The sequence below is a fragment of the Salvelinus alpinus genome, chromosome 12 (genome assembly GCF_045679555.1).
Source record: "Salvelinus alpinus chromosome 12, SLU_Salpinus.1, whole genome shotgun sequence".
NCBI classification, from domain to species: domain Eukaryota; kingdom Metazoa; phylum Chordata; class Actinopteri; order Salmoniformes; family Salmonidae; genus Salvelinus; species Salvelinus alpinus.
Window position 1 is genome coordinate 53,455,509 of NC_092097.1, and position 25,591 is coordinate 53,481,099.

The window sequence follows — 25,591 nt, forward strand, 5'->3', positions numbered from 1 at the left end:
CCTCCTCAGTCACAATTTACATGTTAAATTTATGAGAATTTTTAAAAATATAACCTGTATTTTTATAAATGTATTTGATTTTGTATATTTCTATTTTTGATCATTTGGAACTGGAAGGATGGGAACATGCAAAAAAAGGTATTAGGTGGACAATAGGTTAGTAAAGAAATAAAAACAACAGTAAAATACAGTGAAAAACAACAGTAGCGAGGCTACATACAGGCACCGGTTAGTCGGCTGATTTGAGATAGTATGTACATGTAGATATGGTTAAAGTGACTACATTAAATAACCCTGCCCCTTTTTTGCACTATTGGTTAGAGCCTGTAAGTAAGCATTTCACTGTAAAGGTCTACACCTGTTGTATTCGGCGCACGTGACAAATACACTTTGATTTAATGTGGAGAAAATGTATTACTTGTCTAGGCCCGTTATTATATTACCCAACCAATACTTTATCATGATGTGCTAGATACACCTGCACAAACACATAATATTGTTCCCACTCGATGTGCGTCATGAGTGTAATGAGCAGATATTTTATTGGCGACAGACGGGAGGGAGCTGGGAAGCGCAGCCAAGGATGATGGAGAGAGGGAGTACCTACCGGAGGAGTGGCCTTCACGATCCCAGCCCAACATGCGGACTTTGTTTATAACGTGTGGAAGGGGACAATGTGGAGACATCTCACGTCGCTTAACTTTCTCAAACCCTGCGGCAGATCGTTTCACCCTGTCACTGTATCAGGAGCCCGTCTACGTTCGATTTTAGACTGGAGTAACTCATCTTCAGAAATCACTTTCAAGAAATAAAGAGTCTGGTAAGTTGCGGAAAAGTTGACTTTCTGACATTAACTTAGATTTTTGAAACGGCTTACAGTTTCGTGAGGCAGGCTATGAGGATATTGTTGGGAGGTAAAATCTGTAAAGCACATGATTTATGAGATCATACTATACATCTATTCTAGATCAATCAATAGCCTACCAAAATTATTTTACAATTTATTTTGCTCTGTTTATAAACGTGTAAACAGCCGAATATATTCCAATCTGTGTGTGACTGAGATTCAGTGAGAAGCTCAATGTCTACATTGAGAAATTGACTATGTTGATTTTCAAGGAATATCCATTTGCAATATAAGATATTGAAGATCCAATCTTAAAACACAGAGTATGTTTAGGAGCAGTAGCATAGAGAATACAGTGAACCATCCCTAAAATAAGTCCTGGCTGATATGAGTAAGGTGCAGTGATTGTCTATATAACATCCTGTTATGGTAGTTGACTCCTCGGTACAAACTGTCTGTCAGACTGTTGTTTCCTCCTGTGACTGTGGCTACATTGTGCCTTTCCGTCTGTGACTGTGGCTACATTGCTTCCCTCTCTTTCCTATGACTGTATCTCTGCATTGTGTCTTTCCCCTTATCTCAGTGCCACTGGAATAATAGTTTGACGTAGGCACGGAACCTATTAAGTGAGAAGGGGAAAGATACTTTAACCTACTTGGAGAGAGGGAGAGAAACAGCACTAGATGCTTAGAGGGAGAGAGAGAGAGAAACAGCACTAGATGCTTAGAGGGAGAGAGAGAGAGAAACAGCACTAGATGCTTAGAGAGAGAGAGAGAGAGAGAGAAACAGCACTAGATGCTTAGAGAGAGAGAGAGAGAGAGAGAAACAGCACTAGATGCTTAGAGGGAGAGAGAGAGAGAAACAGCACTAGATGCTTAGAGAGAGAGAGAGAGAGAGAGAAACAGCACTAGATGCTTAGAGAGAGAGAGAGCGAGAGAAACAGCACTAGATGCTTAGAGAGAGAGAGAAAGAGAAACAGCACTAGATGCTTAGAGAGAGAGAGAGAGAGAAAGAGAAACAGCACTAGATGCTTAGAGAGAGAGGGAGAGAGAGAGAGAAACAGCACTAGATGCTTAGAGGGAGAGAGAGAGAGAAACAGCACTAGATGCTTAGAGAGAGAGAGAGAGAGAAAGAGAAACAGCACTAGATGCTTAGAGAGAGAGAGAGAGAGAAAGAGAAACAGCACTAGATGCTTAGAGAATGCTATCGGTGACACATCAAATCAAATCAAAGTTTATTTGTCACATGCACCGAATACAACAGGTGTAGGTAGACCTTACAGTGAAATGCTTACTTACAGGCTCTAACCAATAGTGCAAAAAAGGTATTAGGTGAACAATAGGTAAGTAAAGAAATAAAACAACAGTACAAAAACAAGCTATATACAGTAGCCAGTCTATAAAAGTAGCGAGGCTACATAAAGACACCGGTTAGTCAGGCTGATTGAGGTAGTATGTACATGAATGTATAGTTAAAGTGACTATGCATATTTGATAAATATGTTGAACCTCTTTGCATAGCCAGGTACTTCACTCTTTCAGTGGGTGCTCCAGTGTTCACACTTCACAATGCTTATCTGGCTGGTGCCCTGCTCCAACGGTAACTGAGCTGCCTCGGCCACAGCCTAGCAAACAATAGCCCACCTCATATACCTGATCAACATTGATTTGTTTTTATCCTCCCATACTCGAAGTCCTGTTATCTACATATTCCAAGTCATTGTTTGAAATTGAAACGCATTTCTGAGTTGACATTGAGTATCAATAGAATGAGAATAGAATGTCTACTTTGTTGTCCATTTTTTGTGAGAAACAGAAATGTGTCCTCTGCATATGTCAAAATGGTACAACAAAATAGATCTGTTCTCACGTTTTCAATCTCTATTCAAGGGTGTTGATGACATCGTGATGGAATTATCACTGTATCTTATTGCCACGAGTGTCTGTTTGACATAAAGAGACAGATGTTTAAAGTACCGTACAGTGCCATATATATCCATCAGCGGTGTAATCATTCCCAGGAGCTACACAGCCTTCTGACTGTTTGAACATCGTTTACAACTTGAACAACACATGTCCCAATATGCTTTGTGTTTACCATGAACAAGCACGCACACACGCTCGCACACACACACACACACACACAAGCGCTCGCACACAAACACACGCACGCTCGCACACACACACACACACACACACGCACACAATAAGCTTTGTATTTACCATGAACATGCACTGTTGGGAGCATCCCAATCTCACGGTTGTACCGTGAGAAATGAAGGCTATTCCATGCGAGAAATTGGCAAGACACTGAAGATCTCGTACAGCGCTGTGTACTACTCCCTTCACAGAACAGCGCAAACTGTCTCTAACCAGAATATAAAGACGAGTGTGAGGCCCCGGTGCACAACTGAGCAAGAGGACAAGTATAGTAGAGTGTCTAGTTTGAGAAACAGACGTCTCACAAGTCCTCAACTGGCAGCTTCTTTAAATAGTACCCGTAAAACACCAGTCTCAACATCAATAGTGAAGAGGTGACTCCGGGATGCTGGCCTTCTAGGCAGAGTTCCTCTGTCCAGTGTCTTTGTTCTTTTGCCCATCTTAATCTTTTATTTTTATTGGCCAGTCTGCGATATGGCTTTTTCTTTGCAACTCTGCCATTTTTCAGAACAAGAATAGACTGATGAGTTTCAGAATAAATGTATTTGTTTCTGGCCATTTTGAGCCTGTAATCGAACCCACAAATGTTGATGCTCCAGATACTCAACTAGTCTAAAGAAGGACAGTTTTATTGCTTCTTTAATCAGGACAACAGTTTTCAGCTGTGCTAACATAATTGCAAAAGGGTTTTCTAATGATTAATTAGCCTTTTGAAATGATAAACTTGGATTAACTAACACAACATGCCATTGGAACACAGGAGTGATGGTTGCTGATAATGGGCCTCTGTACGCCTATGTAGATATTCCATAAAAAATCTGCCGTTTCCAGCTACAATAGTCATTTACAACATTAACAATGTCTACACTGAATTTCTGATAAATTTGATGTTATTTTAATGGACAAAACATTTGCTTTTCTTTCAAAAACAAGGACATTTCAAAGTGACCCCAAACTTTTGAACGGTAGTCTTTGTATCACGTACTGTAGTCTATATATCATGTACTGTAGTCTATGTATCAGGCACTGTAGTCTATAATATATATATTTTTTAATGTAACCTTTATTTAACTAGGCAAGTCGGTTTAGAACAAATTCTTATTTACAATGACGGCCTACCCTGACAAAACCTGGACGAAGCTGGGCCACAAACAAAATCTATCAGTGTGTCTGCATGGAGAGAGTCTCCCCAATGAATGGGGAAGAGATGCATTTATCCTGGGACACACCCAGGCCCAGGTGTGTCTCATTTCGCTGACGACCCTCCCGGCTCCGCCCACCGACATCCTGTTAAGGGAAACAAGAGCAAAGAGAAAGAATTTGGCAGAGTGGGAGGGTCGTTACAATGGTCTTCACTCTCTCCCCCTCTCTGTCTCTGACGTGTAGTTTCATCATGATAATAGAGGCTACAGACAGATCTGAGCTAGTCATAGGCAGTAACTACTTGTAGGGGGCCTGAGTTGTAACATGAGTTGTAAACATGAGTTGTAACATGAGTTGTAAACATGGGTTGTAAACATGAGTTGTAAACATGAGTTGTAAACATGAGTTGTAAACATGAGTTGTAACATGAGTTGTAAACATGGGTTGTAACATGAGTTGTAAACATGGGTTGTAACATGAGTTGTAAACATGAGTTGTAAACATGGGTTGTAACATGAGTTGTAAACATGAGTTGTAAACATGAGTTGTAAACATGAGTTGTAACATGAGTTGTAAACATGGGTTGTAACATGAGTTGTAAACATGGGTTGTAACATGAGTTGTAAACATGAGTTGTAAACATGAGTTGTAACATGAGTTGTAAACATGAGTTGTAACATGAGTTGTAAACATGGGTTGTAAACATGAGTTGTAAACATGAGTTGTAAACATGAGTTGTAAACATGAGTTGTAACATGAGTTGTAAACATGGGTTGTAACATGAGTTGTAAACATGAGTTGTAAACATGGGTTGTAAACATGAGTTGTAAACATGAGTTGTAAACATGAGTTGTAAACATGAGTTGTAACATGAGTTGTAAACATGGGTTGTAAACATGAGTTGTAAACATGAGTTGTAAACATGAGTTGTAAACATGAGTTGTAACATGGGTTGTAACATGGGTTGTAACATGAGTTGTAAACATGAGTTGTAACATGAGTTGTAAACATGAGTTGTAAACATGAGTTGTAAACATGAGTTGTAAACATGAGTTGTAAACATGAGTTGTAACATGAGTTGTAAACATGGGTTGTAAACATGAGTTGTAAACATGAGTTGTAAACATGAGTTGTAAACATGAGTTGTAACATGGGTTGTAACATGAGTTGTAAACATGAGTTGTAACATGAGTTGTAAACATGGGTTGTAAACATGAGTTGTAAACATGAGTTGTAACATGAGTTGTAAACATGGGTTGTAAACATGAGTTGTAAACATGAGTTGTAAACATGAGTTGTAACATGAGTTGTAACATGAGTTGTAAACATGAGTTGTAAACATGAGTTTGTAACATGAGTTGTAAACATGAGTTGTAACATGAGTTGTAAACATGGGTTGTAAACATGAGTTGTAAACATGAGTTGTAAACATGAGTTGTAACATGAGTTGTAACATGAGTTGTAAACATGAGTTGTAAACATGGGTTGTAAACATGGGTTGTAACATGAGTTGTAACATGAGTTGTAAACATGAGTTGTAAACATGAGTTGTAAACATGAGTTGTAAACATGGGTTGTAAACATGAGTTGTAAACATGAGTTGTAAACATGAGTTGTAAACATGGGTTGTAAACATGAGTTGTAAACATGGGTTGTAAACATGGGTTGTAACATGAGTTGTAACATGAGTTGTAACATGGGTTGTAACATGGGTTGTAAACATGAGTTGTAAACATGAGTTGTAAACATGAGTTGTAAACATGAGTTGTAAACATGGGTTGTAAACATGGGTTGTAACATGAGTTGTAACATGAGTTGTAAACATGAGTTGTAAACATGGGTTGTAAACATGGGTTGTAACATGGGTTGTAACATGAGTTGTAACATGAGTTGTAACATGAGTTGTAAACATGGGTTGTAACATGAGTTGTAAACATGAGTTGTAAACATGAGTTGTAAACATGGGTTGTAAACATGAGTTGTAACATGAGTTGTAAACATGAGTTGTAAACATGAGTTGTAAACATGAGTTGTAAACATGGGTTGTAACATGAGTTGTAACATGAGTTGTAAACATGAGTTGTAACATGAGTTGTAAACATGGGTTGCAACATGAGTTGTAAACATGGGTTGCAACATGAGTTGTAAACATGAGTTGTAAACATGAGTTGTAAACATGAGTTGTAAACATGAGTTGTAACATGAGTTGTAAACATGGGTTGTAACATGAGTTGTAAACATGAGTTGTAAACATGAGTTGTAAACATGAGTTGTAAACATGAGTTGTAAACATGAGTTGTAACATGAGTTGTAAACATGGGTTGTAACATGAGTTGTAAACATGAGTTGTAAACATGAGTTGTAAACATGAGTTGTAAACATGAGTTGTAACATGAGTTGTAAACATGGGTTGTAACATGAGTTGTAAACATGAGTTGTAAACATGGGTTGTAAACATGGGTTGTAACATGAGTTGTAAACATGAGTTGTAACATGAGTTGTAAACATGAGTTGTAAACATGGGTTGTAAACATGGGTTGTAACATGAGTTGTAAACATGGGTTGTAACATGAGTTGTAAACATGAGTTGTAACATGAGTTGTAAACATGGGTTGTAACATGAGTTGTAAACATGAGTTGTAAACATGAGTTGTAAGCATGGGTTGTAAACATGGGTTGTAACATGAGTTGTAACATGAGTTGTAAACATGAGTTGTAAACATGAGTTGTAAACATGGGTTGTAAACATGGGTTGTAACATGAGTTGTAAACATGGGTTGTAACATGAGTTGTAAACATGAGTTGTAAACATGAGTTGTAAACATGGGTTGTAACATGAGTTGTAAACATGAGTTGTAAACATGAGTTGTAACATGAGTTGTAAACATGGGTTGTAACATGAGTTGTAACATGAGTTGTAAACATGAGTTCTAAACATGAGTTGTAAACATGGGTTGTTAACATGGGTTGTAACATGAGTTGTAAACATGGGTTGTAACATGGGTTGTAACATGAGTTGTAAACATGAGTTGTAAACATGAGTTGTAAACATGGGTTGTAACATGAGTTGTAAACATGAGTTGTAAACATGAGTTGTAAGCATGGGTTGTAAACATGGGTTGTAACATGAGTTGTAACATGAGTTGTAAACATGAGTTGTAAACATGAGTTGTAAACATGGGTTGTAAACATGGGTTGTAACATGAGTTGTAAACATGGGTTGTAACATGAGTTGTAACATGAGTTGTAAACATGAGTTGTAAACATGAGTTGTAAACATGGGTTGTAAACATGGGTTGTAACATGAGTTGTAAACATGGGTTGTAACATGAGTTGTAACATGAGTTGTAAACATGAGTTGTAAACATGAGTTGTAAACATGGGTTGTAACATGGGTTGTAACATGGGTTGTAACATGAGTTGTAAACATGGGTTGTAACATGGGTTGTAACATGAGTTGTAAACATGAGTTGTAAACATGAGTTGTAAACATGAGTTGTAAACATGAGTTGTAAACATGGGTTGTAACATGAGTTGTAAACATGGGTTGTAACATGAGTTGTAACATGAGTTGTAACATGAGTTGTAAACATGAGTTGTAAACATGAGTTGTAAACATGGGTTGTAACATGAGTTGTAAACATGGGTTGTAACATGAGTTGTAACATGAGTTGTAAACATGAGTTGTAAACATGAGTTGTAAACATGGGTTGTAAACATGGGTTGTAACATGGGTTGTAACATGAGTTGTAACATGAGTTGTAACATGAGTTGTAAACATGAGTTGTAAACATGAGTTGTAAACATGGGTTGTAACATGAGTTGTAACATGAGTTGTAACATGAGTTGTAAACATGAGTTGTAAACATGGGTTGTAAACATGGGTTGTAACATGGGTTGTAACATGAGTTGTAACATGAGTTGTAAACATGAGTTGTAAACATGAGTTGTAACATGAGTTGTAACATGAGTTGTAACATGAGTTGTAAACATGAGTTGTAAACATGAGTTGTAAACATGGGTTGTAAACATGAGTTGTAAACATGGGTTGTAACATGAGTTGTAACATGAGTTGTAACATGAGTTGTAAACATGAGTTGTAAACATGAGTTGTAAACATGGGTTGTAACATGAGTTGTAACATGAGTTGTAACATGAGTTGTAAACATGAGTTGTAAACATGAGTTGTAAACATGGGTTGTAAACATGGGTTGTAACATGGGTTGTAACATGGGTTGTAAACATGAGTTGTAAACATGAGTTGTAAACATGAGTTGTAAACATGAGTTGTAACATGAGTTGTAAACATGAGTTGTAACATGAGTTGTAACATGAGTTGTAAACATGGGTTGTAAACATGGGTTGTAACATGGGTTGTAACATGGGTTGTAAACATGAGTTGTAAACATGAGTTGTAAACATGAGTTGTAAACATGAGTTGTAACATGAGTTGTAACATGAGTTGTAAACATGAGTTGTAAACATGAGTTGTAAACATGAGTTGTAAACATGAGTTGTAACATGGGTTGTAACATGAGTTGTAACATGAGTTGTAACATGAGTTGTAAACATGAGTTGTAACATGAGTTGTAAACATGAGTTGTAACATGAGTTGTAAACATGGGTTGTAACATGGGTTGTACACATGAGTTGTAACATGAGTTGTAAACATGGGTTGTGACATGAATACAGTGTAACACCATTCCCTCATCAACACATAGACTGAGATATTTATTTATTTTAAAATCTGCCACTTTGAGAGATGATCCGTCCTGATCCAATAAGCGATGTTACATGTTACTAAGAGGTCTCCAGTGTATTAGAACCAGAATCCGGTGACCAGAACCTGCTCATGTGTTCTCTTCCTCTCCATGTCCAGTTTATTGAGTTTACCTAAAGGGGACTGTGCCAGGGCTCAGAGGTTACAGGCTGGTCTGAGGCTGGGCTGAGAGGGTCTGAAGATGTGTCCAAAATACCACAGTAGTACCTATATAGTGCACTACTTTTGACTAGAGCCTTAAACGACCCTGGTCAAAAGTAGCGCACAATATAGGACACAGCCTGAGGCTGAGCCGGACTTAGAATGGACTGAGAGGGGTCTGAATCTAGAGGCTGAGCTGGAGGTCAGTCTGTCTGTTGGGACACCTCCAGTCCTCTGTTGCCAGTCAGCCAAGCACAGTGGGCGGCAGGTTTTGTTCCTCAAATTAACCCAGAGGTCCCATGCACATCTCATGGGACCAGCTCTCTGATCTTACCCTCCCTATATCTCTCCCAGCACTCCACCCCTCCACCCCTCCCCATGCCCCAGCTACCTCCCTCTGGGTTGCTGCTACTCCGTCAGGGACTAGGTAAAGCTCTGGGTCTGGTTCTCCTCACAGCAGACTGACAGAGCTGCAGTGGGAAGGGAGGGAAGGCTGAGGAGAGAGCGAGAGAGAGAGAAGGTGGGGGGGGGGGTGGAGGGAGGGAGAGGGGGACAGAGCGAGAGAGAGAGAGATATGAAGGGGGAGGGAGGGAGAGGGGGACAGAGCGAGAGCGAGAGAGATGAAGGGGGAGGGAGAGAGAGATGAGGGAGAGGAGGAGAGAGAGATGAGGGAGGGAGAGGAGGAGAGAGAGAGAGAGATGAAGGGAGAGGGAGATGAGGGAGGGAGAGGAGGAGAGAGAGAGCGAGATGAAGGGGGAGGGAGAGAGATGAGGGAGGGAGAGGAGGAGAGAGAGAGAGATGAAGGGGGAGGGAGAAGGAGATGAAGGGGGGGTGATGAGTATTACATGTTGCATTCTCTTTCTAGTTCAGGTCCTACAGTCAGAATATAAATCTAGAACCAGTAGAACATATTGAATATGTAACATTATCTATAAGACGTATCATATTGCCTCTTTTGTCTATAAGACGTATCATATTGCCTCTTTTGTCTATAAGACGTATCATATTGCCTCTTTTGTCTATAAGACGTATCATATTGCCTCTTTTGTCTATAAGACGTATCATATTGCCTCTTTTGTCTATAAGACGTATCATATTGCCTCTTTTGTCTATAAGACGTATCATATTGCCTCTTTTGTCTATAAGACGTATCATATTGCCTCTTTTGTCTATAAGACGTATCATATTGCCTCTTTTGTCTATAAGACGTATCATATTGCCTCTTTTGTCTATAAGACGTATCATATTGCCTCTTGTCTATAAGACGTATCATATTGCCTCTTTTGTCTATAAGACGTATCATATTGCCTCTTTTGTCTATAAGACGTATCATATTGCCTCTTTTGTCTATAAGACGTATCATATTGCCTCTTGGTGTACCGTCTGTTTCAGTCAGAGGTGGTGTACCGTCTGTTTCAGTCAGAGGTGGTGTACCGTCTGTTTCAGTCAGAGGTGGTGTACCGTCTGTTTCAGTCAGAGGTGGTGTACCGTCTGTTTCAGTCAGAGGTGGTGTACTGTCTGTTTCAGTCAGAGGTGGTGTACCGTCTGTTTCAGTCAGAGGTGGTGTACCGTCTGTTTCAGTCAGAGGTGGTGTACTGTCTGTTTCAGTCAGAGGTGGTGTACCGTCTGTTTCAGTCAGAGGTGGTGTACCGTCTGTTTCAGTCAGAGGTGGTGTACCGTCTGTTTCAGTCAGAGGTGGTGTACCGTCTGTTTCAGTCAGAGGTGCTGTACCGTCTGTTTCAGTCAGAGGTGGTGTACCGTCTGTTTCAGTCAGAGGTGGTGTACCGTCTGTTTCAGTCAGAGGTGGTGTACCGTCTGTTTCAGTCAGAGGTGGTGTACCGTCTGTTTCAGTCAGAGGTGGTGTACCGTCTGTTTCAGTCAGAGGTGCTGTACCAGCTGTCTATAGGTATGACAGAGTTTTATATCCTCCTATTTAAATTATTCATTTTTGATAATAATAATAATAATTGATTGATTATTTTTATTAGCGTAATTGGGAGAACACCCTAATTCAGCTGCATAGTGTGTGTGTGTGTTTAAGTATCAATCAGATGGAATTTCAGCCCCACACTCCCCAGCTGTGTCTGTGGCAGCGCCTTGAAGAACAGAGTTCCATGTCCTCCTCCAACTCAGATTGGTTACAATATACTGTATGTAGAGCGATTAGGTGACTAACATATACATTCCTCCTCATTTCCCCTCTGGGTTATTAAGGCATGTGTCTATAAATCATGTGATTATACAGTTGTGATATAAACCAGACAAGCTGACATGTTAATAATATAATACAAACCTCACTACCCACTTGTATATATATTGCATTTTAATTTGATCACCCGGTTTCAGGATGCAAACATCCTGTTGTTTCAAATGTAAACTTCTAAAGTTTGTAATTTCCATTTTAAAATGTATCAAACCCTACAACAACAAAAAAAGTCCATTAATTATAATCCACATCATATTTCACATTTCCTGTTGCTGCAGGATTATTTTCCTTCTGTGAGAAACTAAGTCAAATTTAAGACATCACATCTGTAGTACTACGCCCTGTATCCTGTTTCCTTAGGGTAGGGCTGGGGTATGGGTACGTTCTGTCCACTGGTTCTCGCTGGACATAAAGAGAGGAAGTTGGACGTTCTCAGGAGTGGTTGTGGTTTGCTGTGTGTGAACAAAGCTTGTATTGGGAAGGTGAAATAACATTAGCAAGTGCATGTTACATGGCAGTCCAGTCAAGGCTTTGTGAAAGAGGGCCATTGTGGTTATTGGGATGTTACACACACTGTTTATTTTTTGTTCCTTCCTCTCTTGCTGTTTCCTGTGTGTGTGTGTGTGTGTGTGTGTGTGTGTGTGTGTGTGTGTGTGTGTGTGTGTGTGTGTGTGTGAACCCAACCAGAACGTCACTAGTGTCCTCTCTCTCCAGACAGTGCTGGAGCAGAGCAATAGGCCTGTTCCTTCCGATGATACAACGGAAGCAATGCAAAAAGTAGCTAGGTCATGTTAAGGCGTTCTCTTCCGCTGCTCTTCTCACACAGGAGACACACTGACTGGAATGTTATGATGCAACTGTTAAAACATAATGAAACGCACCAGCAGCTCACCGGACTTGAGTGCCGGCACCTCAAAATGTTCTACTGCTTGAGGTCCTGTTCCTCTGACAGAATATTAGGACAAAAGTATTGAGGAGTTCCTGCACCTAAATATAAACAGTACCTGTACACAAAATGAATACTGTCACCTGTTTCAGTCCAAGACTAGCACTGATACACATGCAGGGTTAGATGAAAAGGTAGGCAGGGATGGAAGGTAGGGAGGGATGGAAGGTAGGCAGGGATGGAAGGTAGGGAGGGATGGAAGGTAGGGAGGGATGGACGGTAGGGAGGGATGGAAGGTAGGGAGGGATGGAAGGTAGGGAGGGATGGAAGGTAGGGAGGGATGGAAGGTAGGCAGGGATGGAAGGTAGGGAGGGATGGAAGGGAGGCAGGGATGGAAGGGAGGCAGGGATGGATGGTAGGCAGGGGTGGACGGTAGGCAGGTGTGGACGGTAGGCAGGTGTGGACGGTAGGGAGGTGTGGAAGGTAGGCAGGAATGGAAGGTAGGCAGGGATGGAAGGTAGGGAGGGATGGAAGGTAGGCAGGGATGGAAGGTAGGGAGGGATGGAAGGTAGGGAGGGATGGACGGTAGGGAGGGATGGAAGGTAGGCAGGGATGGAAGGTAGGGAGGGATGGATGGTAGGCAGGGATGGAAGGTAGGGAGGGATGGAAGGTAGGGAGGGATGGAAGGTAGGGAGGGATGGAAGGTAGGCAGGGATGGAAGGTAGGCAGGGATGGAAGGTAGGCAGGGATGGACGGTAGGGAGGGGTGGAAGGTAGGGAGGGATGGAAGGTAGGGAGGGATGGAAGGTAGGGAGGGATGGAAGGTAGGGAGGGATGGAAGGTAGGCAGGGATGGAAGGTAGGGAGGGGTGGAAGGTAGGCAGGGATGGAAGGTAGGCAGGGATGGAAGGTAGGCAGGGATGGAAGGTAGGCAGGGATGGAAGGTAGGGAGGGATGGAAGGTAGGCAGGGATGGAAGGTAGGGAGGGATGGAAGGTAGGCAGGGATGGAAGGTAGGGAGGGATGGAAGGTAGGCAGGGATGGAAGGTAGGGAGGGATGGAAGGTAGGCAGGGATGGAAGGTAGGCAGGGATGGACGGTAGGGAGGGGTGGAAGGTAGGGAGGGATGGAAGGTAGGGAGGGATGGAAGGTAGGGAGGGATGGACGGTAGGCAGGGATGGACGGTAGGCAGGGATGGACGGTAGGCAGGGATGGAAAGGTAGGAAGGGATGGAAGGTAGGCAGGGATGGAAGGTAGGCAGGGATGGAAGGTAGGCAGGGATGGAAGGTAGGCAGGGATGGAAGGTAGGGAGGGGTGGAAGGTAGGCAGAGATGGAAGGTAGGAAGGGATGGAAGGTAGGGAGGGATGGAAGGGAGGCAGGGATGGAAGGTAGGCAGGGATGGACGGTAGGCAGGGATGGAAGGGAGGCAGGGATGGAAGGGAGGCAGGGATGGAAGGGAGGCAGAGATGGAAGGTAGGCAGGGATGGAAGGGAGGCAGGGATGGAAGGGAGGCAGGGATGGAAGGGAGGCAGAGATGGACTGTAGGCAGGGATGGACGGTAGGGAGGGATGGAAGGTAGGGAGGGATGGAAGGTAGGCAGGGATGGAAGGTAGGGAGGGATGGATGGTAGGCAGGGATGGAAGGTAGGGAGGGATGGAAGGTAGGGAGGGATGGAAGGTAGGGAGGGATGGAAGGTAGGCAGGGATGGAAGGTAGGCAGGGATGGAAGGTAGGCAGGGATGGACGGTAGGGAGGGGTGGAAGGTAGGGAGGGATGGACGGTAGGCAGGGATGTAAGATAGGGAGGGATGGAAGGTAGGGAGGGATGGAAGGTAGGCAGGGATGGAAGGTAGGGAGGGGTGGAAGGTAGGCAGGGATGGAAGGTAGGCAGGGATGGAAGGTAGGCAGGGATGGAAGGTAGGGAGGGATGGAAGGTAGGCAGGGATGGAAGGTAGGGAGGGATGGAAGGTAGGCAGGGATGGAAGGTAGGGAGGGATGGAAGGTAGGCAGGGATGGAAGGTAGGCAGGGATGGACGGTAGGGAGGGGTGGAAGGTAGGGAGGGATGGAAGGTAGGGAGGGATGGAAGGTAGGGAGGGATGGACGGTAGGCAGGGATGTAAGATAGGGAGGGATGGAAGGTAGGGAGGGATGGAAGGTAGGCAGGGATGGAAGGTAGGGAGGGGTGGAAGGTAGGCAGGGATGGAAGGTAGGCAGGGATGGAAGGTAGGGAGGGATGGAAGGTAGGCAGGGATGGAAGGTAGGCAGGGATGGAAGGTAGGCAGGGATGGAAGGTAGGCAGGGATGGAAGATAGGCAGGGATGGAAGGTAGGGAGGGATGGAAGGTAGGCAGGGATGGAAGGTAGGCAGGGATGGAAGGTAGGCAGGGATGGAAGGTAGGGAGGGATGGAAGGGAGGCAGGGATGGAAGGGAGGCAGGGGTGGAAGGTAGGCAGGGGTGGAAGGTAGGCAGGGATGGAAGGTAGGGAGGGGTGGAAGGTAGGGAGGGATGGAAGGTAGGGAGGGATGGAAGGTAGGGAGGGATGGAAGGTAGGCAGGGATGGAAGGTAGGCAGGGATGGAAGGTAGGCAGGGATGGAAGGTAGGCAGGGATGGAAGGTAGGGAGGGATGGAAGGTAGGCAGGGATGGAAGGTAGGGAGGGATGGACGGTAGGCAGGGATGGACGGTAGGCAGGGATGGACGGTAGGCAGGAATGGAAGGAAGGCAGGGGTGGAAGGTAGGGAGGGGTGGAAGGTAGGCAGGGATGGAAGGTAGGCAGGGATGGAAGGTAGGGAGGGATGGAAGGTAGGCAGGGATGGAAGGTAGGGAGGGATGGACGGTAGGCAGGGATGGACGGTAGGCAGGGATGGACGGTAGGCAGGAATGGAAGGAAGGCAGGGATGGAAGGGAGGCAGGGATGGAAGGTAGGGAGGGGTGGAAGGTAGGCAGGGATGGAAGGTAGGGAGGGGTGGAAGGTAGGCAGGGATGGAAGGTAGGGAGGGATGGAAGGTAGGGAGGGATGGAAGGTAGGCAGGGATGGAAGGTAGGGAGGGATGGAAGATAGGGAGGGATGGACGGTAGGGAGGGATGTTAAATGTAAATAGAAAATTTGAAACTCTGATTCCTGCAAAAGGCAACATGTCAAAAGCCTCTTAGAACAGGACATTGTTTTGTGTCATCATTAGTCTTGAAATGACTAGATATAAACAAATGAATGTATGTTTGGGATTGTGTTGATTGAGACTAATATGGTATTGTTTTCACTCCCTTTTGAGTGTCACATGGCCTTCATCACCTTCACCTTTACTATTTAAACTAACTTAACCTTCACAGCTTTAGTCTAAACTAGGCTGTCGGCAGTGATATCTCTCATAGGTTTTATGTTGTCATTCTCAGCTGAGGTGTTACCCTTCAATTGTGTGTCTGGAACTCTTTGCTTGGGCCTGGTCTGTAATGCCAGGTGACGACAGATACGGATCAGTGTGTCCATGTTGAGGTGATGAATGTGATCTGGTCTGTCTGTTGTTGAGTCCATGTCCAGGTGACGACAGATACGGATCAGTCTGTCACCTAGTTCACAGGCAGCGGGTTAGAGCCTCTGATTAACTACTTACAGGAGATCTCTCTCTCTCTAGCCCTTTTTACATAAGCAGATGTCACAAAGTGCCTATACAGAAACCCAACCTAAAACCCCAAACAGCAAGCAATGCAGATGTAGAAGCACGGTGGCTAGAAAAAACTCCTTAGAAAGGCAGGAACCTAAGAAGAAACCTAGAGAGGAACCAGGCTTTGAGGGGTGGCCAGTCCTCTTCTGGCTGTGCCGGGTAGAGATTATAGGAGTACATCGTTCTTCAATATGTTCAAACATTCATAGAAGACCAGCAGGGTCAAATAATAATCACAGTGGTTGTAAAGGGTGCAACAGGTCAGTACCTCAGGAGTAAATGTCAGTTGGCTTTTCATAGCCGAGCATTCAGTGGTTGAGACAATACAGTAGGTGCGGTAGAGAGAGAGAAGAAGGGAGGGGAGAGAGAGTCGAAAACAGCAGGTCTGGGACAAGGTAGCACGTCCGGTGAACAGGTCAGGATTCCATAGCTGCAGGCAGAACAGTTGAAACTGGAGCTGCGGCTTGACAAGGTGGACCTTGACAAGGTGGACTTTCTAGGGAGTTTTTCCTAGCCACCGTGCTTCTACACCTGCATTACTAGCTGTTTGGGGTTTTAGGCTGGGTGTCTGTACAGCACTTCGAGATATTAGCTGATGTACGAAGGGCTATATAAAATAAAATTGAAATTGATTGACTGGGGACAGCCAGGAGACATCAGGCCAGGTAGTCCTGAGGCATGGTCCTAGGGCTCAGCAACCCCCCCCCCCCCCATCATCTCCCTGGTGTCCTGTGACATCTTGTTAGGTATTTTTTGTTTTGGGATGTTCAGTGATAATTGTCTATAATTACCCCCTGCTCAACAGCTGAGTTAGGGTGAGGGTTCTAGCCTCCAGAAAAAGTCTACAGCTTAAATGCTGTTGGTCTTCATGTTTTGTTGATAGTGTTTTACTATCAGCTGTTCTGTTTACTAAAGACCTTGGTCCTAGAACACCTGCCAGATCAAATATTATCTTTCATTTGACAGATAACATTCCATACATGATAAAGAATGTGTTATGTGCAGATTTGGGAGCACACAGTGTATTCAAATCCACATGTGAAAGTGTTATGAAAAATTAAGAAAGAAAAAACAGGTTTAGAGACAAATGAAGTGTATCATCGTGAGTTATATGGAAAGAGTAGCAATCTGGGGAGAGTATTAATCTGGGGAGAGTATTAATCTGGAGAGAGTATTAATCTGGAGAGAGTAGCAATCTGGAGGGAGTAGTAATCTGGAGAGAGTAGTAATCTGGAGAGAGCAGTAATCTGGAGAGAGCAGTAATCTGGAGAAGGTAGTAATCTGGAGAAGGTAGTAATCTGGAGAAGGTAGTAATCTGGAGAGAGTAGTAATCTGGAGGGAGTAGTAATCTGGAGAGAGTAGTAATCTGGAGAGAGTAGTAATCTGGAGAGAGTAGTAATCTGGAGAGAGTAGCAATCTGGAGAGAGTAGCAATCTGGAGAGAGTAGCAATCTGGAGAGAGTAGCAATCTGGAGAGAGTAGTAATCTGGAGAGAGTAGTAATCTGGAGAGGGTAGCAGTCTGGAGAGAGTAGCAATCTGGAGAGAGTAGCAATCTAGAGAGAGTAGTAATCTGGAGAGAGTAGTAATCTGGAGAGGGTAGCAGTCTGGAGAGAGTAGTAATCTGGAGAGAGTAGTAATCTGGAGAGAGTAGCAATCTGGAGAGAGTAGCAATCTGGAGAGAGTAGCAATCTGGAGAGAGTAGCAATCTGGAGAGAGTAGCAATCTGGAGAGAGTAGTAATAAGGAGAGGGTAGTAATCTGGAGAGAGTAGTAATCTGGAGAAGGTATCAATCTGGAATCAGATTTGACCGTTCAGACACAAGTCGCATGGCCAGGATCAGATTTCAATCTGACTTCAAGCCACCTACGTAGGTGGTCCTCTAAATCACAGCATATTGTTTTGATAATGTCGTTTAAAATAACACACACACACACCCTGACACTCAGAGCAGTCAGTCTGAACTAAAAGAGGTCAAGGCGGCAGCTCTGAGGAACAATGGCTAACAAAAATAAATGCGTTCATGTCGAGCACATTGTCCTGCTATAATTCAAACAAACGTCTAAGGATGGGGAATCGTAACGGAGTATTTGTGGAGCTCTCTAACCATAACACCACATGACAGTGTCAGACCTCAGCAACACGTAACAGAATGACAGCAAATCTGGAGCATGTTTTCTTTCCCATGTTGGGGGCAGCGTCTGTGTGTTGCTCTACGTTTAAAAAATACAATATATACAGTTGTCATTTAGCAGACTGTCACGATCGTCGTATGGTGGAAGAGAGGAGGACCAAAGCGCAGCGTGGTTAGAATACATTCTTCTCGTTTAATGACACGAAACGAAGAACACTTTACAAACTAAACAAAACAACAAACCGACGAACGTGAAGCTATATAAACAATGTGCATACATGCAACATAGACATAGACAATCACCCACGAACTACCTAATGAATATTGTTGCCTAAATATGGTTCCCAATCAGAGACAACGATAGACAGCTGTCTCTAATTGAGAACCAATCTAGGCAACCATAGACATACATACACCTAGACTAGACACTGCCCCATAAACATACATAACCCCTAGACAATACAAAACACATACATCCCCCATGTCACACCCTGACCTAACTAAAATAATAAAGAAAACAAAGATAACTAAGGCCAGGGCGTGACACAGACACTCTTATCCAGAGCAATTTACTCTAGAGAGTGCATAAATCAAATCAAATCACATTTTATTTATAAAGCCCTTCGTACATCAGCTGATATCTCAAAGTGCTGTACAGAAACCCAGCCTAAAACCCCAAACAGCAAGCAATGCAGGTGTAGAAGCACGGTGGCTAGGAAAAACTCCCTAGAAAGGCCTAAACCTAGGAAGAAACCTAGAGAAGAACTAGGCTATGAGGGGTGGCCAGTCCTCTTCTGGCTGTGCCGGGTGGAGATTATAACAGAACATGGCCAAGATGTTCAAATGTTCATAAATGACCAGCAGGGTCAAATAATAATAATCACAGTAGTTGTCGAGGGTGCAGCAAGTCAGCTCCTCAGGAGTAAATGTCAGTTGGCTTTTCATAGCCGATCATTAAGAGTATCTCTACCGCTCCTGCGGTCTCTAGAGAGTTGAAAACAGCAGGTCTGGGACAGGTAGCACATCCGGTGAACAGGTCAGGGTTCCATAGCCGCAGGCAGAACAGTTGAAACTGGAGCAGCAGCACGGCCAGGTGGACTGGGGACAGCAAGGAGTCATCATGCCAGGTAGTCCTGGTCCTAGGGCTCAGGTCCTCCAAGAGAGAGAAAGAAAGAGAGAATTAGAGAGAGCATACTTAAATTCACACAGGACACCGGATAAGACAGGAGAAGTACTCCAGATATAACAAACTGACCCTAGCCCCCTGACACATAAACTACTGCAGCATAAATACTGGAGGCTGAGACAGGAGGGGTCAGGAGACACTGTGGCCTCATCCGATGATACCCCCGGACAGGGCCAAACAGGAAAGATATAACCCCACCCACTTTGCCAAAGCACAGCCCCCACACCACTAGATATCTTCAACCACCAACTTACCATCCTGAGACAAGGCCGAGTATAGCCCACAAAGATCTCCGCCACGGCACAACCCAAGGGGGGGCGCCAACCCAGACAGGAAGATCACATCAGTGACTCAACCCACTCAAGTGACGCACCTCTCCTAGGGACGGCATGAAAGAGCACCAGTAAGCCAGTGACTCAGCCCCTGCAATAGGGTTAGAGGCAGAGAATCCCAGGGGAACCGGCCAGGCAGAGACAGCAAGGGCAGTTCGTTGCTCCAGAGCCTTTCCGTTCACCTTCACACTCCTGGGCCAGACTACACTCAATCATAGGACCTACTGAAGAGATGAGTCTTCAGTAAAGACTTAAAAGTTGAGACCGAGTCTGCGTCTCTCACATGGGTAGGCAGACCATTCCATAAAAATTGAGATCTATAGGAGAAAGCCCTGCCTCCAGCTGTTTGCTTAGAAATTCTAGGGACAATTAGGAGGCCTGCGTCTTGTGACCGTAGCGTACGTGTAGGTATGTACGGCAGGACCAAATCGGAAAGATAGGTAGGAGCAAGCCCATGTAATGCTTTGTAGGTTAGCAGTAAAACCTTGAAATCAGCCCTTGCCTTAACAGGAAGCCAGTGTAGGGAGGCTAGCACTGGAGTAATATGATCAAATTGTTTGGTTCTAGTCAGGATTTTCATACTGGTCCCCCATGGGAATCAAACCCACAACCCTGGCATTGCAAGCACCATGCTCTACCCACTGAGCTACACAGGACTTCTGTGTGGTTGTGTTTTTATTTTATTTCACCTTTATTTAACCAGGTAGACTAGTTGAAGACAAGTTCTCATTTACAACTGCGACCTGGCCAAGAATAAAGCAAAGCAGTTCGACACAAACAACAACAACAGAGTTACACATGGAATAAACAAAACATACAATCAATAATACAGTAGAAAAATAAGTCTATATACAGTGTGAGCAAGTGAGGTGAGATAAGGGAGGTGAAGGCAAAAATAAGGCCATGGTGGCAAAGTAAATACAATATAGCAAGTAAAACACTGGAATGGTTGATTTGCAGTGGAAGAATGTGCAAAGTAGAGATAGAAATAATGGGGTGCAAAGGAGCAAAATAAATAAATACAGTAGGGAAAGAGGTAGTTGTTTGGGCTAAATTATAGATGGGCTATGTACAGGTGCAGTGATCTGTGAGCTGCTCTGACAGCTGGTGCTTAAAGCTAGTGAGGGAGATAAGTGTTTTCAGTTTCAGAGATTTTTGTAGTTCGTTCCAGTCATTGGCAGCAGAGAACTGGAAGGAGAGGCGGCCAAAGGAAGAATTGGTTTTGGGGGTGACCAGAGAGACATACCTGCTGGAGCGCGTGCTACAAGTGGGTGCTGCTATGGTGACCAGCGAGCTGAGATAAGGGGGGACTTTACCTAGCAGGGTCTTGTAGATGACCTGGAGCCAGTGGGTTTGGCGACGAGTATGAAGCGAGGGCCAGCCAACGAGAGCGTACAGGTCGCAGTGGTGGGTAGTATATGGGGCTTTGGTGACAAAACGGATGGCACTGTGATAGACTGCATCCAATTTATTGAGTAGGGTTGTATAGCCTTGTGTAATGTTATGTTGTGCTGTATGACGTTGTGCTGTACGATGTTCTGTTGTGTTGTGCTGTATGGCATTGTGCTGTATGCCATTGTGTTTATGTTGTGTTCTGTTCTTTGTTTTGTGTTTTGATGTATGCCGTTGTGTTAGATTGTGTTGTGTTTATATTGTGTTATGTTGTGTTGTGTTGTGCTGTATGGCATTGTGGTGTATGGCATTGTGTTTATGTTGTGTTTTGATGTATGCCGTTGTGTTATGTTGTGTTGTGTTGTGTTATGTTGTGTTGTCCGTTGCTCTACGTTGTCATGTTTTATTGTGTTATATTGTGTTGTGTTGTCCGTTGCTCTACGTTGTCATGTTTTATTGTGTTGTGTTATATTGTGTTGTATTGTCCGTTGCTCTACGTTGTCATGTTTTATTGTGTTGTGTTGTGTATGTTGTATTGTCCATTGCTCTACGTTGTCATGTTTTGTTGTGTTGTGTTGTGTATGTTGTGTTGTCTGTTGCTCTACGTTGTCATGTTTTATTGTGTTGTGTTATATTGTGTTCTGTTGTGTTGTCCGTTGCTCTACGTTGTCATGTTTTATTGTGTTGTGTTGTGTATGTTGTGTTGTATTGTCCGTTGCTCTACGTTGTCATGTTTTATTGTGTTGTGTTATATTGTGTTGTGTTGTATTGTCTGTTGCTCTACGTTGTCATGTTTTATTGTGTTGTGTTATATTGTGTTATGTTGTGTTGTCCGTTGCGCTACGGTGTCATGTTGTGTTGTGTTATATTGAGATTGTGATGCTCTCTGTTGCTGCTCTGTGTCCTGTCGCTGCTCTGTGTCCTGTCGCTGCTCTGTGTCCTGTCGCTGCTCTGTGTCCTGTCGCTGCTCTGTGTCCTGTCGCTGCTCTGTGTCTTGTCTTATTGTGTTATGTGCTGTGTAGTCACTTACTCCCTCTCCCCATGTCTTCCTGGGGTTGGCGCCAGACCCCAGCTTCACCCGGACACACAACTCTAGGAGGAAGGAAGCTCACTGACGGCCTCTGCTTGGCAGGACCACTGCATTATTGTTGACTCAGTTCAAGAGGATAAGAAGTCATTAATTAACATAACAGAAGAAGAAAAAACAATGGCTTATTGGACTCCCAGCTGAAGAGCTTGGAGAGTAAACTGAATCCTAAATGGAACCATATTCCCTTTATAGTTCACTACTTTTGGTCATGGTCCATAGTGTGAGGGACTGGTCAAAAATAGAGTCCTATGTAGAGCATAGGGTGGCACTTCAGACACAGTCTGTTGGCATGCCACTTCACAGACTACAACACTTAAACATCTGTTGAGGGAGTGTGTGTGTGTGTGTGTGTGTGTGTGCGTGCGTGTGTGTGTGTGTGTGTGTGTGTGTGTGTGTGCGTGTGTGCGTGATTACAGTGTAAGGGTCTGGTGTCGGTGCGTGACAGGAAGCAGACTATGTGATAACCATGGGGCTGCAGCTCAGTGTCAGGGCCTCAGGGCCGCAAGATAAGGTACTTGTGTGTGTGTGTCAGGGCCGGACACACACACAGCCCTGTTACTGTAACAGATATACACCAACACAGCCCTGTTACTGTAACAGATATACACCAACAAATCACTGTTACTGTAACAGATATACACCAACACAGCCCTGTTACTGTAACAGATATACACCAACACAGCCCTGTTACTGTAACAGATATACACCAACAAATCACTGTTACTGTAACAGATATACACCAACAAATCACTGTTACTGTAACAGATATACACCAACAAATCACTGTTACTGTAACAGATATACACCAACACAGCCCTGTTACTGTAACAGATATACACCAACACAGCCCTGTTACTGTAACAGATATACACCAACAAATCCATGTGATTACTTCCCTAGCCAGTAGTACATCAGATACTTCTCTAGCCAGTAGTACATCAGATACTTCTCAGTAGTACATCAGATACTTCTCAGTAGTACATCAGCTACTTCTCTAGCCAGTAGTACATCCTATTTTTCTCAGCATGTACATCAGATACTTCTCTAGCCAATAGTACATCAGATGCTTCTCTAGCTAGTTGTACATCAGATACTTCTTTAGCCAGTAGTACATCAGATACTTCTCTAGCCAGTAGGTCATCCGATACTTCTTTAGCCAGTAGTACATCCGATACTTCTTTAGCCAGTAGTACATCAGATACTTCTCTAGCCAGTAGTACATCAGATACTTCTCTAGCCAGTAGTACATCAGATACTTCTCTAGCCAGTAGTACATCAGATACTTCTCTAGCCAGGAGTACATCAGATACTTCTCTAGCCAGGAGTACATCAGATACTTCTCTAGCCAGTAGTACCTCAGATACTTCTCTAGCCAGTAGTACATCAGATACTTCTCTAGCCAGTAGTACCTCAGATACTTCTCTAGCCAGTAGTGCATCAGATACTTCTCTAGCCAGTAGTACCTCAGATACTTCTCTAGCCAGTAGTACATCAGATACTTCTCTAGCCAGTAGTACATCAGATACTTCTCTAGCCAGTAGTACCTCAGATACTTCTCTAGCCAATAGTACATCAGATACTTCTCTAGCCAGTAGTACATCAGATACTTCTCTAGCCAGTAGTACATCAGATACTTCTCTAGCCAGTAGTACATCAGATACTTCTCTAGCCAGTAGTACATCAGATACTTCTCTAGCCAGTAGTACATCAGATACTTCTCTAGCCAGTAGTGCATCAGATACTTCTCTAGCCAGTAGTACATCAGATACTTCTCTAGCCAGTAGTACATCAGATACTTCTCTAGCCAGTAGTACATCAGATACTTCTCTAGCCAGTAGTACATCAGATACTTCTCTAGCCAGGAGTACATCAGATACTTCTCTAGCCAGGAGTACATCAGATACTTCTCTAGCCAGGAGTACATCAGACACTTCTCTAGCCAGTAGTACATCAGATACTTTTCTAGCCAGTAGTACATCAGATACTTCTCTAGCCAGTAGTACATCAGATACTTCTCTAGCCAGTAGTACATCAGATACTTCTCTAGCCAGTAGTACATCAGATACTTCTCTAGCCAGTAGTACATTAATTAATTCATTAATTTATTTAACCAGGCAAGTCAGTTAAGAACAAATTCTTATTTACAATGACGGCCTACCATAAGGCCTTCTGCGGGGACGGGGGCTGGAATTAAAAATACAAGTATATATAAATATAGGACAAAACGCCACACTACATAAAGAAAGACCTAAGACAACAACATAACAAGGCAGCAACACATGACAACACAGCATGGTAGCAACACAACATGGTAGCAACACAACATGATAGCAACACAACATGGTACAAACATTATTGGGCACAGACAACAGCACAATGGGCAAGAAGGTAGAGACAACAATACATCATGCAAAGCAGCCACAACTGTCAGTAAGAGTGTCCATGATTGAGTCTTTGAATGAAGAGACTGAGATAAGATACTTCTCTAGCCATTAGTACATCAGATACTTTTCAGTAGTACATCAGATACTTCTCTAGTCAGTAGTACATCAGATACTTCTGTAGCTAGTAGAACATCATATTTCTTTATTTGAATATGATACATTTTGTGTCTTGAGATATCACAAGGCATCTATGCTATATTGTCAGAGACGAACGTAAACAATCCTTGTTAAAGAAGTAATTTGGATAGACCCATGACGACACGTTAAAGAAGTAATCTGGATAGACCCATGACGACACGTTAAAGAAGTAATTTGGATAGACCCATGACGACATGTTAAAGAAGTAATCTGGATAGACCCATGACGACACGTTAAAGAAGTAATCTGGATAGACCCATGACGACACGTTAAAGAAGTAATTTGGATAGACCCATGACGATACGTTAAAGAAGTAATCTGGATAGACCCATGACGACACGTTAAAGAAGTAATCTGGATAGACCCATGACGACACGTTAAAGAAGTAATCTGGATAGACCCATGACGACACGTTAAAGAAGTAATCTGGATAGACCCATGACGACACGTTAAAGAAGTAATCTGGATAGACCAATGACGACACGTTAAAGAAGTAATCTGGATAGACCTATGACGACACGTTAAAGAAGTAATCTGGATAGACCCATGACGACACGTTAAAGAAGTAATCTGGATAGACCCATGACGACACGTTAAAGAAGTAATTTGGATAGACCCATGACGACACGTTAAAGAAGTAATCTGGATAGACCCATGACGACACGTTAAAGAAGTAATCTGGATAGACCCATGACGACACATTAAAGAAGTAATCTGGATAGACCCATGACGACACGTTAAAGAAGTAATCTGGATAGACCCATGACGACACGTTAAAGAAGTAATCTGGATAGACCCATGACGACACTTTAAAGAAATAATCTGGATAGACCCATGATGACGCGTTAAAGAAGTAATCTGGATAGACCCATGACGACGCGTTAAAGAAGTAATCTGGATAGACCCATGACGACACGTTAAAGAAGTAATCTGGATAGACCCATGACGACACGTTAAAGAAGTAATTTGGATAGACCCATGACGACATGTTAAAGAAGTAATCTGGATAGACCCATGACGACACGTTAAAGAAGTAATCTGGATAGACCCATGACGACAC

At 43.4% G+C, this 25,591-nt stretch overlaps 1 protein-coding gene across 1 annotated transcript in view; it reads left to right on the top strand.

The window, feature by feature from the left end:
* The first annotated feature begins 583 nt into the window (after nucleotides 1-583).
* LOC139536358 (semaphorin-3D-like) overlaps nucleotides 584-25,591 on the top strand; it is a 151,985-nt gene continuing 126,977 nt past the window's right edge. The window contains exon 1 of the mRNA XM_071336831.1: nucleotides 584-820. The gene's annotated coding sequence lies outside the window, so the exon portion shown is untranslated. The remainder of the gene's footprint in view (nucleotides 821-25,591) is intronic.